The sequence below is a fragment of the Zalophus californianus genome, chromosome 14 (assembly GCF_009762305.2).
Source record: "Zalophus californianus isolate mZalCal1 chromosome 14, mZalCal1.pri.v2, whole genome shotgun sequence".
Taxonomy (NCBI): Eukaryota; Metazoa; Chordata; class Mammalia; order Carnivora; family Otariidae; genus Zalophus; species Zalophus californianus.
This window is the reverse complement of record NC_045608.1, coordinates 87111014-87131367: the sequence shown is the minus strand read 5'-3', so window position 1 is coordinate 87131367 and position 20354 is coordinate 87111014.

Sequence of the window (20354 nt, the reverse complement as noted above, 5' to 3'; positions counted from 1 at the left end):
AAAACATTTTCTTAAAAAATGTTGCCAATGTCTACCAATATAAAATGGCGATGGGGTGCCTGGGTGGCATAGTTGGTTCAGCGTCTGATTCATGGTTTCAGCTCAGGTCCTGAGATCAAGCCCTGCATCGGGCTCCGAGCTCAGCCGGGAGTCTGCTTGAGTTCTCTCACCCTCTGCCCCTCTGCACCCCCTGCTTAAATGTGTATGTGCATGCTTTCTAAAACAAATTTTTTAAACAATGAAATAAAATAGACAAAAAATGGAAATACATCTTTAGGAGTTAGTATTTTCTATATATGTGCATAGAAATAATATTTAGAAAAGCACTAAAATGTAGGATTATCAAATTTGTTATACTATAAACATAAGTTATGGTTATGACAATGGGTACTATAAAAAAACACACACACTTATCTTTCTAAAATTTCTCTGTAAGCATAGTACACTGAAGCATATTTTCTCCATTGCTATGGACTCAACTGTTCTCTCCCAAAATTCATATGTTCAAGCCCACAGCCCCAGGGTGAAAAGAAGATTTTTAGGAGGTAATTAAGGTTAAATGAAGTCATAAGGGTTGGGCCCTAATCCAATAGGACTGCATCCTTATAAGGAGAGAGAGCAAAAGATCACAGGCCATCTACAAGCCAGGAAGAGAAGTCTCACTAGAATCCAATGGTGCTGGCTCCCTGACCTCTGACTTCTAGCCTCCAGAACTATGAGAAATAATGCTCGTGTTGTTTAGCCACCTGGTTTACCTATGAGGTCTTACCTAACAGATCTAGACATTCATCCTCTCATATGCTGCACTAACACCAACACAGATGGGTTCCTGTAAGAGGTTTTTAGGGTCCCCTCTTGAGATCTGGCCTACCTAACCAAATACTGCTCAGTAATGAGATGTTTTCTTTGCTCTCAAGACAAATGATTAAATTAGTTGAAGCCTGCAGGTTTTAAACATAAAGTGGACTACGCAACTTGGTTATAACACAGTTACTAGAAATGATGTGCCAGTTTTCCATTTCAAATAAAGTTGGATTCCAGCAATATAAAGTACAAGAATGTCACTTGTGTCTAGGAACCCCAGCTGAAGAATGATTGGCCACATGTATAAAGTCAGGACAATACCTAGCTGATCCCAAGAGAGGGTTTGTTGGCTCAACTTTCACAAAAGACTGAGATATTTGGTCAAGCACCAATCTCTGCTGAGATCAGCTACTAAGAGTGCTCTTCTTCCCATGGCCTGTCAAGGAAAAGCCACTGGACCCAAGGACCCTCCTGGCCCCAGTCAGCAGTGACAACTAGTCTAAGGAGAAACAGAATCCTCCCCTATCTTTGTTGGCTAGTTTTACCAATTTCTGTGAGCGTGCCATCTCTGTATCTCCATATGAGTTACTCATTTAAAGAAAAAAAGAATTTGATCTTAATACTTTCCCCATCATTAGAAAAATCAACCTCTAGTTTGGTAAAGGGTATTGTTACATGTCAGTTTGTGAACATAAGCATCACTACCACCTCTGCCTTCCTCCCATGACCCAGTTCTGCTGTGCTATATCTGTAAGGCCCTTTTCCCCCGATGTTGTTTTTTTTAAGACTTAATATGAGAGAGAGAGAACAAGCAAGGGAGTGGCAGAAGGAGAAGCAGACTCCTTGCTGAGTACAGAGCTTGATCAAGGGCTTGATCCCAGGACCCCAGGATCATGACCTGAGGTGAAGGCAGACGCTTAACCAACTGAGCCACCCAGGTGACCCCGAGATGTCGCCTTTCAAAACAGAAAAGGACACCTGCCTTCCCTGGTCAATCATAGCAATGGTGGGCAGGGACTCCCCAAATACTGCCTCCTCTTGAGGCTCAATGACTTAGTAATTCATTGTATCAGAAGACCAAGGCAGAATCAGGTAGATCTCCTAGAACTAGAGACCAGAAAACCGTATTTTCAGAAAAATTTTGGAGTTTTTAATTCATCCTACATTCTTAACATTTTCAATGTATTTCCTTCACTGGAATCCAGGCTACTTTGTATAAAGATGAAGTGAACCATCTCACTGTAGAGGGGCTTCGCAGACGTTTATCACTCAGCAGGCATCAGACACCCCTAACACCTGAGCCTAAGCCAAATGAGTTTCTTCACCATCTTGGTTACCAACAGATATACCTTCTTACGTCATCAAGAGAGTATATCTTATAAAAGAATTTAAAAATCACTGTGGACAGTTTTCGTGTGTGTGCGTGGTATGTGTGTGCACACGTGTGCAGGCATCTCAGAACATCTCAGATGTGTTGAACCCTGGGCCTGCTAAGGAACATTCCTTGGAATTTGAATTCCCCTCACCTAATCTTGCAAGCAGACTCTCAGAAATGTGTTGGGTTTATCTTGTTTCAGTTGCTTGTATTTGGTGTGTGGGCAGCCATATTGTTAGACTTACATGAACAAAAGAAAGATAATCAGCAAGCTACCTAAATATCATACTAATGAGAGGATAATATTCATAAACATGATATGAATAAATAAGATATACACACTGAAAATGCTAAAGAGAACTTCTTATACCTGGAAAAAGTCTTACTCATCAAGCCTGGAATCTGTCATAACTGTGTTTCCCCGTGCAGGACTTCAGGGAGCCAGGGAAAATATGCCTAGATCTCAGAACTCTTATTTATTATCTACCCTCAATTACTTCATCAGTCCTTTGTTACAACTAAGCTATTTATCAAATCTACCTTATTCTAAATTTCTAACACAGTTATACTGAATCAAAAATTGAGATTTAGACAAATTACTGTATCAGCATTTAACACATTCTATCATGGAGCATTATTCCACAGTTTGAGTCTTATGTACTGTTCCCACCTGCTCCATTCCTCCCCCTCACGCCCAATAAACCTGACGCTTGTTCATTCCAAATATATGCCTGTGTTTGTATTGTTCTTTCCCTAAGAATTGCCTGTCACCTTCTCTGTGGAGCCTTTCTCTTGCCTCAAAACACATCAGATTCCACAGCACAAAGAGCTGACAGCCATCACATTCTGTCTCAGATTACAGTAGCTGCTTCTCTAAGAGAATTGGACACTTTTATACAGAATCTTAGTTTCCTCCCCCAATCCCTAATGCATAGCTTAATGCAAAGTAGATGCATTTTAAGCATTTGTTAAAATGAGTTTAATTGAACATCAAGCAATTTGATTTCTAAATAAGAGGAACCAAAAATGTAACAACTTCCAGAATTATGTGTAAATGTTTTTGCTTTATTTTTGCATCTCATTGCACTGGCCTCATCATTAAGTTTTTTAAGTTAAATATTCAGAGAGGTTGGCCATGGATATGGGTTGCTATGGTAATGTGATCCTGCCAATATCTAGTGCTCTTGAAACTTTATGAGTTTTCTGAACATAAGCAGCCTAGGATAAGCGTAACCTTTACACTTTAGGTACAGCCATATAATTTTGAAAGTTATACCTCAAGGGAAAAATAAAGATAAGTTTACATATCTTAGAAGTGTGTGTTTTTAAAATAATGTTTATGTAAAAAGAATAATATTCTATGTAAGAAGTTTAGGTCCCATAATCTGAAAAAATGTGTTTTTAAGTATCATGGGAACAGGATATGACCCTACTGATTATATTTATATATTTTTAGATCTATAAGTTTGGCTGAAAATTCCTCACTAGAAAGATGCTACAGAATACTAAATCATTACCACTAATAAAATTTTCTAAGATTTATATACCTATTGCATTATATCACAGCAAAAATTACTTACTATCCAAAATCATCTTCTATTTAATACTATCTATAGACCATGAATTGTGATTGCATATAGCTAGTTACTAAATTACAGTTTTGTGATTTATCATACTTATAAACCTAATTTGAGATAAGCAGTTTCTAAATAAAGATCTCTCACTTAAGAAATTTGATATAAATTTCAAAGGTTTTTAATTTGCTGTTAAACCTGGTTATATCTAAGCTTGTTTTCTAAAATAATTCATTTTACCTTTCTTTAAATCAAATGGTTTCATCATTAATGGATTTATAGAGCCTTATATCCAATAAGTACGTGAAATATAGGGAATAATTTTAACAACTACTTAGCTTCAAGGGATATGTGATGAATAATGTAATTAATGGTTTATATATCTCCGTAACTTTGTTTATAAGTTAGTATAATTTACCCAAGATATGTCTCATGAATGCTCTACTACAAGATTATTTCTATAATTTCTCAGGTACATACAATTTTACAGTGTTATATAATATCAATGTCTCCAGATAAGATAATCAGCAAGGTACTTAAATATCATACTGAGAGGATAATATTCATAAACAAGCAAAAATCTGGAATTTCTTCTTAAAGTTTAGAGTTTTGCTTATTCTGGCATCATATTAATAGCAAAAACTCATATGTATCTTGAAAAATCATACAGAATTTTCCTTTAGAGCTGATATATATAAAATTATTGAGAATAATAAAACTCAAAGCACAAAAATTTTTCTTTGTATTCACCCATTCTAATAAGAGTGGGAGTCATACATTGCTTTCTATTTCTCATTAATATGGCTTTGGTCTGAAGGTCCATTTTCAAATCCAAAAGAAATCAGCAACTGACTAAAGTAATTTTGATGCGATTGGATCATTGCTTATTTTTTCCTAAGTAGTTACTGTAGGAAATGGCAAATCACAGCAATAAATGGCAATTCATGAAGAAACCCAGGAAACTGTATAACCTAAGGGAATCACTGTGTGTCATCTATTAGAGCTGGTTTGAGATGCTTATCCAGTTGGCCATCGACATTCAAGAGTCACTCAGATTCTTCCCTAAGGACAAATCACTCCATGGAGAATCTGTCTCCAAATTTGTTGTTGTTGTTGTTGTATTGTTTTGTTTTTGATTTTTATAAATTATACTACTAATTCAAATACATTTTCTCCTAGTCCTTGCTTGAAAAGGATAAAGACATACTTCAAAATAACAGATGATTTAGAACTCCAAATGAGTATATTCACTGACTACCAAAGGCTTAAGATTTATTCTTGTAAAACTCTATTTAGATAAATCTCACTCTCCCCAAAATCAATTTCCCCCCCATAGGTATCATTAATGCAATGTCTGACTTTACCATCTACAACTATAATATTTAAAATACATAAATATATGGTTTGAAATACATATTATGACCTGAAAATAAATTTTACAAAACTTATCAGAAGCTTCTCACAGAATTAATGAAATTATTACAAAGACTTGAAAAATAAAGACAAAAAATTATCAAGAATTTTTAAATATACATGCAAAATTTCAGTTTATAATATTAACAATCCATTCTACTAGAAATCAGTCTCTCAACAAGATCAAACCAGAAACTATTCATAAAGAATAAAGTGTTTAATTAACAGCTGGTATGACGGCTGAACAGGAAAATACAAGACTACAATCCACCACTGACATTATCAAAATTAAAATAGACCGGTAAGAGAAGAAGTACTCATGAAAATTAAAGGGAGCTAAGCTACAATCCTACTCAAACCATTTAGCATATCTGGAGATTCAATCTATTAGTAATTTAACTAGCAATTAAATTACTCATCTTAGAGCATTCACTTATCTTATTCACTATACTATACACTGCAGGTAAATATCCACTTTCTGACAATATTTAGACTTCTGAGTCAGGCATTTTTTTTGTCATTTGTTTTTTAAAGAATGCTCCTTTCATCAGGGTCAGAGAGCATGTAACTAATTTTGTGTAACAACAACTAACCAGATTCTAAAATCAAAACACTTTTGCGTTTATTACTATTTACTATTAGAGCTAATACCAACACTTAAAGGTATTTCACTCAAAGATCTTTAAATGGAAACAACTGGAAGCTCTGTAAGCTCTGTGCTTTCACTTTTGACTTTTTAGAACAGATACCCAAGACTGACCAGTTGTGCATCTCACTTCACCTCATGACCTCAAGAGTTTGATGCCAAAAATATACTTTATCTTGGTGTAAACTGGTTCCTTGACCCTTGTAATAATCCATATAAAATAATGTTATTGCTGGCTAATATGAGTAAGAAGTCAACTTATCAGCAGATTATTTAACTACTAAGGACTCCATAAGGAGATTAACACTACAATTAAGAGCTTTTAACATCAGTGAAATCACATTTGGTTTTGACAGAACAATCTGCTTAAATTTTTCAACAAGTAATTAACACCCTTAATCGATGGCATTTTAATACATTAGTGCATCATTCTGGAAATGCTAATGGTATTTTAAATATATTTGATCAATATTAAAGAAGTGGGCTGTAATCTATTTCAACTAATACTAATGGGCATTATTTTAAGTCTTTGTTGCTATCTACCGCTTCACTGATTGTGATATGCAATTTGTTAGATTACCCATGTGTCTTTCACAAACACTGCACCAAAGAATCTTGACAAAATTAAACCTCATTATATCATCAAAAACATGTAGTTTAAAAATGCCAATACTTTTACCCTTAAAAATCAATATTACCAAGACAAATAAAGCAGTGTCTGAAAAGGTGGGACGCATGACTTAAAAACACATTGTCTTTTTTAAGGAATTTTGGCATGCAGTGAGGGAGATCACTGAGGGGTGAGCAGGTCTATTTGAATAAGGAATCTCAGGTCTTCTGGGAAGGAAAGTTTGCAATCATTTATTTCTGAAATTCAAGGTCAGTTAAAACTTTTAGAATAGACCAGTAGCATTAATCAAGTACCAATGGTGAAGAAGAAATGGAATTGGCATCAAAAAATCACCATAAAAGAGGTGACAGGTCCAAAGAGTTTGCCTACCCCATAAAAAATGGGTGGCAAGCAACACAAATTTCTTCCTCCAGAGAAAGGGGCAAGGCAGAGAGAGAAGGAAAGAGAGAATCAATAGAAACCAGTCTTTTTTTTGTTGCCTACCCATGGGGACTCTCTTCATCAATGTCTTAGGGGGCCAATCTGAGTTAGACTGTAATTCTATAGCATCCCAATTTTAACTGGTACCAACTTACCATGTAAATACTTCAACTGGCCATTATCAGGTTATAGGAACCTCTTTAAAGGTTTATCTGTGTAGACTAAGGGAGAAGTAGAGAAATAAGAGCAAGTACCATTGAAATCTGAGCCACCTGCTTTTAAAATTTACTTGGGTCTCCCAGACCTGCTGGGAGCCAGTCTCATATATACCATTTCCAGTTTATAAAGAGATGTGCATGTTTTGATAGATGAGATAACTGTGTCAAGAAAAGGAGTTTGGGTGGTATGAGAGAAATGCTCCAAAAGAAATGCTAGCATGTAGTTAGCTCACAGCCTTTCACAGACATGCCCTAGGAATCTGCTATAGCTTTTATACCAAAGCCATGCTCTCTTGGCTGCTACTATCCAATGACCAGGCATATCAGGAGTACTACAGCTGAACCCTTTCTGTCCAGTGCTGGACTCCCCTAATTACAAATCTATGCCCTGGGCCTCCCATTAATCTGGACAATACTTTCTCAAAGCTGTACTGCAGACTGGGGCTCTTCTTGTCCAATTCTCCTACCTCCCTTATCTTATTTCAGAGTTATCACACTATTATTGTGACCTGAAAGTCCTCTCTGGTTACTCCTTCTCCTTCCTCCCTTCATCCTTTACAAGTGTTTCCCCCAATAAATTTTCTCCATTTCTAATTTTGTTTTGACATCTGCTTCTCAGAAGACCTGAATTAACCTAAGTGGCACAGTGACTTGGTACCCCTGGTCAGCTGCTCAATTTCTACCAGTGCTCAGTAGCAAACCAAAAGATACTTTTCAAATAGAAGGGAGGGGATGACCTTACTTCAAAACCCTGGGACCTGTAATTATTAACCTTCTTTTGAGAAAATTGGGATTGCTAGATGTTTGCTATTTCCTCTCACAGTCACATGCAATAATATTTGGTGTATTGTGCCATCTGACCCAAGTGTCAGGACAGCTAACACTTCAGGCTGCAGTCCCTTTCCTACTCAGCCTCCTGGATTATCTGCTAAATGGGTGAAAATTTGTACCAATTTGTCTCTTAGAGAGATATACTGATGTGTACAAAACCAGCAGACCCCCTAGAAGTCCACTATGAGGCAAGACTCTTAAACTTCACAGGATTTGTCTTGCACCTTCTAGCAGGCATGTATCTTTACTATTGTTATGTTAATCACCATAATGCATGTATCTTTTTAAGACATCCCTGGTACTTACTACTTGCTGTTCACTGGGTCCAAGTAGCTTTTATTATTATATATATATTTATTTTAAGTGGGAACAGGAAGGATGACCTAGTTCTGAGGTTGTTAAGATATATTACTGTCCCTTTCAGAAGCAAACTGCTTCTATTTTCTTTACTGAAAACAATATAAAAGTATTTGTTAGAGCAAAGTCTGAATACCAGGTGCCAGAGATACCAGCTACAATTGATACCATCATCTGATTAAGTGCAATAATTTCCTGTCATTCTCCCTGATCCATCTGGCTTCTGCTATGACCAAACTAGTGATTTAAAATTGGGATGTGGTATGAAGTACAACCTTGCATCTTTGCAGCCTCTGACAATGACACCAATCTCTTCCTTTTCCTCAGGGACATGGTATTACTTTTGGCTTATTATCTTGATGGAACATGGAAACATGTCCAAGGACTTGTTCTTGCCCATTTCTATTGTAATAGCCTGTATTCTGGGGAAGGAGAACCAGTGTGGGTTTCTGTCAGTTTCCCAGTATCTCTACACTAGACCATGCAGAGTCATTATGGCAACACATAATAGCGGTATCTTTTCTGGTTGTACAAATATTCTCTTCTTGGAGCAGGCCTTGTACTAACAATCCATGATTCCTACATTGAGATACAATTCTAGTTATGGACCTGCAGTCTATGAAAGTTAATGCAATAGGTAGCACAGATACCTGGTATCCCTTGTGAGGAATCTGCCCTTGTGAGGAATCTGTACAGTCATTATGAGTAGATTTTATATAAAAGCTGGTTTCCCAGGCAGGGTATAGAGGGTCTGGTATGCCACAAGGGGAGATTCAGAGTTTTGGAGAACAGAGTCCTCAGCTCCTGTCTGTGTTCTTGGCATATATTAGCATCCCACATCTTCCCACTAGTGTGGCGTTTGACCATTTAATGGACTCCAGTTCTGCCACTCTTACACAAGGTCTCTGGTTTAATCCTTGGGCACGTATGCCTTACATATACAGGAGATTAGAAACTTCCTCACAACTGCCATCATGACTTTCCAATCACCTACTTGCTTTCTCAATCAGAGCCTTACAGCTTTCATTTCTTTTATCCCCCTGTGTGTGCTCTCTGGTGCTATTAGAAATCAGGTAATCTACAATATTTCTGGTCAATATTGTGACCATAGTGACCAAGTGCAAGGTCATTGGCTCTCTAAACACCTGCCCTCCACAGTTGCATCTGTACATCACCTTATGCCAGCACAATGAGAATATGAGAAGCGATATCACCTATGCTGTGTATTACCCTGGCCCATTTCCCTCCAGGAAGAAGGAATCATACACACTTCAAATATGTCAGCAACCCAATCCCAGAGTTCCACTGTGAGGTTAGTTTCTGGTTTGTTCTGGCACAAGTTAATGTATTAGATTCCCAACAAGAAGGCGGGAACATTACATGTGGTGATGTAAGTCACTGTTAATGAGGGGGACTGTGTTCATAGGTGTAAGTGAGATGTAGCAAACTGACAATGGGTAATAAGGCCAAGTGCCTTACAGCCCTGGGCCTAAAGTGGTAAGGGCAGGGAACAGTGACAAGAATTCTGCCCCTTTACATTTCCTTGGGCGCGGGCTTCCCCTTGTTAAACAAACAAACAAACAAAAAGCCCACCGCCACCACCCAACATCTCATGATTTGAAGATTAAATGAGATGAAATATATGTCATTCTAAGATCTCTAATAACAGTACAAGTTTTAATGGTTTTACTTACTATGGAACCAACACTAAAGTAATGCATGTAATTTCTGCAATAATTCTGTGAGATACATATTAGTTGCCTCCCTGCTTAAAAAAAAAAAAAAATCTGAGGCTCCATGAGATTAAGAAACTTATCCAGTATCATACACTTAGTGATTGTCAGAGCTAGGATTTGAATCCAGGCTGTCTGGCTCAATAGTCCTTGCACCAGCATGCTATGCTGACTCTGATCTGGGAGAGGGATCTCCCTTGCAAATTTTTCTGAGAGCCTATACTCTTTCCTGCATGTTACCTCTGGGCATAATGGGCCACATGTGGTAGCAGGATGAGGGCCAGATGATGTGTGGGCACACAGAATAAAGCAGCTTAAATCATTTGAGATTCTTAATTCTCCCACAACCTCATCTACTCCATCAAAAATATTCTTGGTACTGTACACTCAAAATCTATCAAGAATCTTATCTAGTCTTAACCCCTCCACCCTCAACGACAACATCATTCCACCTGAGTAGCTTCCTAAATAATCTCTGCATAGTTTGTTCTTCAGAGAGTATTAATCTTTCTTCTAAATTTTTAGTCAAATCATGTCACGCCTCTCAGCAAAAATCTTCAGATAGCTTCCTATCTCATTCTCAGCACCACTCAATACCCTCAGTGTGTCCACTCTCTGATCACTCCTACCCCCCTCACTCCATGCACACACTATCCTCCTTATGGTTCATTAAATATACCAAGCATATGACCACAATGGGCTCCCTCTCATTGCATTATGTCCCCCAAGATGTCCACATGGTTTCCTCCTTGAATTCCTGAAGATCTGTGCTCAACTGTTGCCTGAGATCAGGCAATTCATAAATTCAATAAATTTTACATATTTATGAATAATAAATTATAGGATACTCATCCTTAGACAGGAAAAATCTGTGTTTGGATTTATGGCTTTAGTTCCAAAATGTCATTTCCATGAAACTCATCATCTCTGTCCTTACAAGAAAACAGTTGGACAACCGATAATCATTAATTATCTTTGAACCCATTTAAAAATGTCACAGTATGATAGGCCTCTCTAAATTCTGAAAAGAAAGGCACATTCAGAAATATGTAGCTGAAATCTATTTATTCAGACTTGAGGTCACTGGAACCATAAACAGGTAGGAACACTTAAATGGTATTTTTGATTAATTACTAAAGGCTGAGCATGTACCAGCATGAAGGTAAAAAACTCCTGTGGTCCACAGTCTTGGGGGAGCTCCTATACTTTCATGGGTTTTACCTCCAGGTTCTCATGATGAAGATCCAAGAAAGATCCCCTTATTGTTCTGATAGGATGAGAGGAGTAGTCATTGTTAAATACACTGAGAACCTTCTTCATAACAAAGGTCAACCCTCCCTCGTTGGGGGAAGCTGGATCCGTCTCTCAATCCAGCCCCTTCTACCCTTCTGGTCTAACTTAAGAGCGAGGGTGGGGGAAGACATAGTCAACAAGGATCAGGGTTTCAATAGATCGGAAATGCTGAAGCTGGGGAAAGGAGTAGGGGGAAAAGCAGAAAAGAGCTCTACCCCAGTGGAAATATTTTCTTAAGACCACAGATTGCAAAACACAGGTCTACTAAAAGCTTAAGATTTGGAAGAATTTAGAACACTCCTCTCATACACTTTACCCCATACCAATAGGGCTCCACACAGTAAATGTGGATTACAGCTGAAGATCTCATCAAACTGACTCTCTGAGGAGGAGTATTTAGGGAAGCCTAAAGTCAATAGGAGAAAGAAAAAACACTAAAAGAATTTGAAGGTTCTGTTACCTATAGCCACAGAAACATTAAACAGACCAACTTCTACACAGATTAAAGGAAATCCTCACACTAAAGGATGATTTATCTAAGTTGATATTACTTAAGATGTCCAACTTTCAATAAAAGAATTACAAGCCATGCCAAAAGACTAGAAACTATACAGTCTGAAGAGACAAAGTAATCATTAGAACCAGATTCAAATATGACAAATGTGTTGGAATTATCTGTCAGGAATAAACAAAATATGTAAAAGATACTCATGGAAAAAGACAAGAACAGATGGGTAACATATGCAGAGTAATGGAAATTATATAAAAGACTCACAAGGAAATGCTTGAAATCAAAGCACTGTAACAAAAATAATGTCTTTGACAGGTTTCTCAGTGGGCTGGACACAGCTGAAGAAAGATCAGCAGTGTTACAATGACTGGGAGACTGAAATCAGGAATACACTAAGGTTCTTGCACTACACATGCAGCAGCATGTTTAAAAACTGACTTATATTAGTTTAAAACATTTGTTGTCAACTCTAAGGCAATCACTAATTTTTACAAAACATAGGTATGATTGATACAGTAAAAGAGGAAGTAAAATGGATCACATGCGTGACTCCATTAAAACTAGGAAAGGCAGGGGCGCCTGGGTGGCTCAGTCATTAAGCGTCTACCTTCGGCTCAGGTCATGATCCCAGGGTCCTGGGATCGAGCCCCACATCGGGCTCCCTGCTCCACAGGAAGCCTGCTTCTCCCTCTCCCACTCCCCCTGCTTGTGTTCCCTCTCTCGCTGTGTCTCTCTCTGTCAAATAAATAAAATAAAATCTTTAAAAATTAAAAAATAATAAAACTAGATAAGGCAGAATATGGGGATTAAGTCAGTGGGAGACAAAGAACACACACATTAAACCAACTATTTCAATAACCACTTTAAGTGTGAATGGTCTAAATACACCAATTAAAAGACAGAGATTCCAAAAGGACCAAAAAAAAAAAAAAAAAAAAAAGACCCACTATATGTTGTCTCTAAGAAACCTGCTTTATAAAAAGATCCAACAGGTTAGAAATCAAGGGATGAAGAAAGACATAGCATGCTAACAACTAATGAAAACAAAGCTGGAGTATTTACATTAGTGTGAGACAAAGTAGACTTCAGAACAAAAAATGTAATCAGGAAGAAAGAAGACATTATTGTGTTTGTTTGCTAGGATTCTGTACACCTGCTCAGGATGCCATAACAAAATTAACAGACTGGGTGGCTCAAACAACAGAAATTTTCTCCCAATCCTGACGACTGGAAGTCAAAGATCAAAATGTTGCTCAGGTTTACTTTTTCCTGAGGCCCCCCTCTCATTGGCTTGCCGAAGGCCACCTTCCTGCTGTGTCCTCACGTGGTCCATCCTCTGTGTGTTTGCAACCCCGATGTCTGTATGTCCAAATTTCCTCTTCTTCTGAAGACACCAGTCAGATTCTATTACACTCCACACTCATAGCCTCTCTTTAAATTAATCATCTCTTTAAAAGTCCTGTCTGCCAATATATAATAAGTTGAGGGAATTGGAACTTCAACACCTGAATAAAAATTACAGAGAAGGAAAAAGAAATCAATTTTCCAAGAAGACATAACAATCCTAAATATACATGGGCCTAATAATGGAGCATGGAAATAAATGTAGCAAAAAAAAAAAAAAGACCGAAAGGATGAGTGTGGCTCTTTGTGACCTAAAATAACAGATTTGTAACTTTTCCTAATAATCAAAGGAAAATATTGTGCCCTGATACCTGGGAATGTTGGCATAACACAGTCACATCTAAAAATATACTACAATTACATTTCTGAGGCTAGTGGCATAAATGACTGACAAATTTATCTACTCTCTAGACTCTTAAACCAGAGGAGGCATTCCCCCAGCTTCCCCAAATAACCTCACTCCTTGCCCCACCGAAACAAGACCTCCAAATCTGAACCAGTCTGTTGCTGTTATGTTATGGTCAGTAACACCTTTTCCCACCACTCTCCATCCCTCATCCTGATTTATTCTTCTTGGATTAAACATATCTCTTGTGAACCATGGCGATTTCTCTTTTACTCACCTGCTCTAGAACTTAAACTTTGTGAGATTTGGTCTGTTTTATTTAATGTTTTATCTGAGACTGGACTAGTCTCTGGAATGTAAAGTGCTCATTTACCACTGACTGGTTGAATAAATGAATCATGAATGTTCTACGCTATTTTGGTATATGCTTAAATAGTGTTATTCTTTTATGTCTTATGAAAACAAACATTCTATCTGTAACTAATATACAATTTTCCTATGGAGTATTTAAAAGATCACAATCAGGTCTGGAAATCCAGGAAATATGTGACCAAGAATAGGGAGAACATAAAGCTTCTCTCACATACCCACAAAATCATTTTCTTGTTTGTACTTGAAGTTTTTTAAGTAGGGAAGATCTTTTTATAACATATGAGTTCTTACAAAGAAAATTCATGAGGATGACATAGCACATTGTCAAATTCACACTGATCATTTTTAAGCCTTTTTGAGAAATTCTGGCACTAAATTTGATGGAGTGGGATGAATGCAAAAAATGTAAGCCACAGTACCAAAGATGAGGACCTAGAACAGGCTCCTAGCAGGACTGCAAGGAGAACTGATTCCAGCATGCAGAATAACAACCTCTAAATTTGCTCCTTAGTCCTAATTTTCTGTAGTTAGAAATGTAGAAGGTTCTAAGTTACCTCTAATCATTTAAGTAAAAACTAAATGTGCTCAATGTTACTCAATTATTCACCTCCACAGCAACACAGACCACACAATGCATATTATAATTTAGCAGATATTAAACATTTACTGCTGCCAAGCATTATATTGGACTTTGGACGTGTAGAAATAAAATGACAATGCCCTTGACCTCAAGGAGTTAAACTCCAGCAGTAATACACATGAACACAATTATGTTTTTGGTATAATTGAGGTATTTCTGTATATAGAACACATTTAATGGTGTTATACAGATACCAAATGGGAATACTTAAGAATGAATAATTAATTATCCCTAACAGAACAAAGAAAATATCCCCCCACCAAAAGAAATCACTTCAGCTCAGACTTGAAAGCATTAGAAGTTTGCCAGAACGTCAAAGCATGGAAGAGTAGAAGAACCATGTAACTGAGCAAGTTTCTCATTTTATACTGATGAGAAAGCCACATATAATATTTAAACCTAATAAAATGCTTTTATTTTCCATTTTACTTTTACTGATTTTCTGTAGATGTGAACATTGACTTGCCTTTGGTATTTCTTGTTCTTGATTATATTACTGATATCATAATTTTAAACACTTTGTAGAAGTATTTTAAACATTTTTGTAGAAAGCCATGAGAGAAAAATAAGCCATTACAAGTTATTTCAAGCTCTCTACTTCTTAGAATTACAGCTACAGACTTTTTCCAGCCACTTAAATTCAGAGGAGTCTAAAATATAATCAATGATCCCTCCATTGCTCTCTCAAGTTCACTTTCTTTTGTTAAACACTGAAAACTAATAACTATCCAGTAACATATCCTTACTTTACCTACACAAGCATATTAAAGAAATGTAAATAGAAGCATGCCTCAGAGATATTGCAGGTTTGGTTCCAGACCACCACTATAAAACAAACATTGCAATAAAATGCGAGTCAAATTATTTTGGTTTCCCAGTGCATATACAAGTTCTGTTTATACTACACTGTAATCTATTAAGTGTACAATAGCGTTATGTCAAGAACAATATACATACCTTAAAGAATACTTTTATTGCTAAAAAATGTTAACCATCATCTGAGCTTTTAGCAAGTCATAATCACTGATCACAGGTCACCAGAATCTAGTAGTGCAATAGTACAGGAATTACCAAAATAGGACACAGAGACAAAATGTGCGAATGCTGTTGGGAAAATGATACTGACAGATATTAGATGCAGCGCTGCCACAAACCTTCCATTCGTAAAAAGCGCGGTATCTTAGAAACACAATAAAGCCAGACACAACACAATGAGGTACGCCTGTATGCAGGATGCTTCCTGGTTTCTAATTTTATTCTATTATATCCTGCATACCATTCTGTAACTGTGAGTTTACCTAATAACATACCCTAAGTTATTCCACAATATTTCAGCAAAATTCAGCCATTTACTTCATACTGAGGATCTACAATGTGCCAGGCTTTATGAGAAGCACTGATGACATTCTGTGGAATGGGGTCGCTATGCCCCTGCCCACGTGCTGACCTCCTACCACAACTGCAAGGCAGAGGAGTGGAGGTCATGAGTGTTTCCAGACCCAAGAAACTGCACTTTCATAGTACTGAGAAAACCCAAACAACCAGTGAAAATAACTGTTAGAAGTATTTTTTAAAAATTTAGGAGTAACAAAGCCAGAGGAAAAAGAAAAACCAAATTTCACAGTTTTCATTTACTCAAAGATTTCAACAAGAATTTATTGAGCACCGAACTCCTTAGTAGGAACAAAGTATTCCTACTGTCTTGGAAGGAGAAAAAAATTAATATATATGTAGTTTATTAGGTAAAACTGAATGGACAAAAGAAAAATTAAAGCAGGTGAGGGTACCGAAAGAACCAGGTTGAAAATGGAGGGGTTATTATTTTATATAGGATGGGTGAGTGAGGTCCTCACTTATAAGGGGATACTGAGACAGAAAAGAAGGTAAAGGAGCAAGTCACGAGGATGCTTGTGAAAAGCTATTCTGAGGCCGAGGAATGGTCAGTGCAAAAGCCCTGAGGCCCAAGGAGCGGGGCATTTTCAGCAAGGCAAAGAGACATCGTGGCTGGAGGAAGAGCAGAGAAATAATAAATGAGGTCATGGTCATAGTGAGACAGGAGGCCACTGAAGGCTCTGACCACAGCATCACTCTGGCGCTGTGAAGCATGGGTACTGGCTGGGCAAGGAAGAAAGCTCAAAGACCAGTTAGAATCCTAATGAAATAGTGCAGGCAAAGGATGTTGGTGGCTGGGCCAGACAGGTAACAGGATGGCATTCTAAGATAGGGGCAAAGATCTCTAAAGAATTTTATGTGAAAATGTTCATAAAAACTCTGATGGCAAGAGAAGAAGCATGAATTTGAATATAAGGAGTCTAGTTAGGAAATTATATAAATTTGGAAATGTTCTGTTTTCCTTTTTAAACAACCCTCTAAAGTAGGATGAGAATTAATTCATATTCATGATAGAGGCTAAGTAAGCAGATGCCTATGTTGGGAAGGAAGAAAGGAACTGTAGAGGGGAAAGGACCAAACGGCAGGCTTGCCAGATAATCCAGAGAACTGACAAAGCCTGACGACGATTTCAAATCTATAGAATTTTACATCATAAAGAACAATGTACTATACCACACTGCGAAACTCACAAACATTACGGCTATTTTTTTTTTAAATCAAAACATTTTAATACAAAATTGTGTTTAGGGATTAAATACCATGATGCAGTTTTATAGTTTCCTTATAATCTAAGGATTTCAAGTGTGTTGAAATTACTTGCTGCAATATAAAGTTACACATCTTTAACCCATCACAATCATGAAATTCTGTTCATTTTAATTATTCATAATTGCTGCCTTAGTTATTTTCAAGACTGGACTTTGCTAATTAGCTCTTTTCAAATGCTCTGATCCTCTGATTCCTGCTTCCAATTCATGCAGGCTCTGTGTAGTCTTACTTTTATTCGTATTGACCTTTGACATTTCAATTTTCTGTTTGCTTTTTAAATCCTAGATAATTAGAGGATTTCAAATTCATCATGATAGAGAAGTTCTTGTACAGAGCATGTAATTAAAATATCTGATGACAGGAACCAGGATTTTAGCACCCTAGGGTTGAAAGATCATACCTCCAAGCAGCATATTCCTGCAGGATATTTTGTGTTTCAGCAATTAACCTCCTGTTCAGGACACAGCCTGCTATTCATCTCTTAACATCCTTGGTTGGGATTATTTCAAAGTCTGCCCTTTTATTGCCTTTTATCAGATGTAGTGAACCCTCAGGTCAAAGTAAAAGGGCCTAGAGAGAAAGTCTCATCCTCTTGTAGAAATGATCACAGTACCTTTTATTAGAAATGTATCATTGAAAGCTTGCAAATTGCCTTTTGCCCTGCATAAAACTGTTAAGCTTACATTTTATTATAATGTTACAGCTCTTTCCTCAGTGAATTACAGTACCTGCTGCACACATGCACTTGTGGGTGCCCACATACACACAGGTGCACACTTCCTATGGAGCCACAGAAGTTGTTGGATTGGGAATTAATGTCTGAGTAGGCAATGAGCTGGCACACAAAGGATCTTGGAACTCTTTGTTGCCACAGAATTGGAGCAAGGCGTTTTCATTCTTCCCTCATTCCGTGTACACTTAGCAAGTGCGGGCTCTGTGATAGGCAGTGTAATTTGTGTTGTGGATACAAATATGATAAACTGAAAGTTGTCCCTCTCTTCAAGAAACACAAAGAACAGATAAGAAACAGACTGAAAAGTGTTAATACCACCAGATGTGGTATTATATAAGCACATATGTAGTACATACACACTGAGTAGTAACAAAAAAGGAACATCTATAACTGCTTAAAGACCCTGGGGAAGACTTCGGAGAAGAGCAAACATTTGCCCTGAGATAGGACACCTGAACAGAAGATTTCTGGACAGACAAGTGTGTAGGAGTGTGTGCGTGTGTGGTGGGGTGCCAGTGGTAGTGACAGGGGATATGGAGAAATGCACAGAACCAAATATGGAGAATATGGAGAAATGCACAGAACCCGGGGAAGCTCATGACCCAAACTAATTCTGTACGGTCAGACTGGAGGACAAGAAGAGCCATGAGAGAAGATGAATCTGGACACCCAGTGGGCCGATCAATCAAAAATATAGGGCTCCTCCACTAAGGCAGAAATAAACTTGCAAAAGTCTTGGCACAGATGCCAAAAAAGACCCTGCAAATTTTATCCTACAGATGATGGAGCACCGTGGGAAACGTGTGGGACCAGTGGTGCACTGGTAATATTATTTTGCTAGTAGCAAGGCTCCGCTAGAAGGCCTGGGGGTAAAGGCAACGTAAGACAAGCACTGAGTCCGGAAAACAGGATGTGAGGACCTGAGATTGGACGATGGCTGTGCCAAGGCACAGATGGCAAAATAGGGAAAACATCATTAGGAGGAAGATGATAAAAGTAGTTGGTGACTGATACATGTGACTGGTTTCGTCCATTTTCTGACTTGAAAGAGCACCCGAAGAAGGAAGATCTCTAACGCAAAAGCTCAGAAGAACGCTCCATTACTGGATGAGGATATGACAGTAAGCATGTCATCTGCCCCCTTAAAGCTCTTTTCTCAATGGAGAGAATACTGGCACCTGCTTCCTAGGAATGAGGTGAGAATTAAAAGAATTAAGACACATACGTTAATTAAACTGCCTGGTCGCAGAGCAAGCTCTAAAATATGATGTAGTATTATTTTATAGACATCTTGGACTTATCATGACTCTAAGGCAATCAAATTGAAATGTCTATTATTAGATAAACAGACTGTAGAGAATTTACAAATTTCAGCATAAAGTCAATAGATTAAGCTCACAGACAACTCTAGAAATTTCCAGAACAATGGAACAGGTGAGCAAGCAATTTGGGGAGAGGTCAACATTGAAGGGGAGGACAGAGAAAGTAAAGCCTCCAAAAAGAACACGGATGGGAGTCTAGGAACACACTGAATGCAGCAAGCAGGCAATGTAAGATACGCTCAGTAGACTGGAGCTGGAGAACAGGTATCTGGCCTCTGAGAGGCTCCTGAGAAAAGAAGGACATTCAGCCTTGTCTCCACTGGCATTCGGACATTTGTGTGTGTGTTTCTATTATAATGTACATAATATTCTAAGTCATGTTTGTTTTAATAAGTCTATCTTCCATTTTAAAAAAAGATAATCTTCTGTATTATTTATCTTAAAAATCATCCCCAAACTTACCATCTAAAAATAACAAAAATTTTATTTGCTTATAAATAATATGTATCACATTTTAGGCTGGGCTCAGCTGAGCAGTTCCTCTGCATGTCTCCCTCGGGATGGTGTGTGTTTATGTGCATGCAGCGAAAACACTTAACACCTACCCTCTCTCAGCAAATGTCAAGTATAGAGAATACAGTCTTGGTAACTATTTCCACACTGTTGTACCTTACATCTCCAGAACTTACTCATCTTTTACCACTAAAACTCTATGCCCTTTGGCCATCTCCCCTACCCTCCAGCTCCTGACAACCACCATCCTACACTTTTCTGTCCTGGGAGTTTCGCTATCTTAGATTCCACATGTAAACGAGATGATGTAGTATTTCTCCTTCTTTGTTTGGCTTATTTCACTTACCATAATGCCCTCCAGGTTCATCCATGTTGCTGCCAATGTCAGGATTTCCTTCCTTTTTAAGGCTGAATAATATTCCATTGTATACATGCTTTAGACATCTAGTAGCTCAGCTGAGGCTATGCTGATTAAGACAGCTTCATTCACATTGCAGGCAACTGAGACTGGTTGTGGTTGTAGTCATAGGTCTCTCCAAGGCAACTGCCACCTTCCT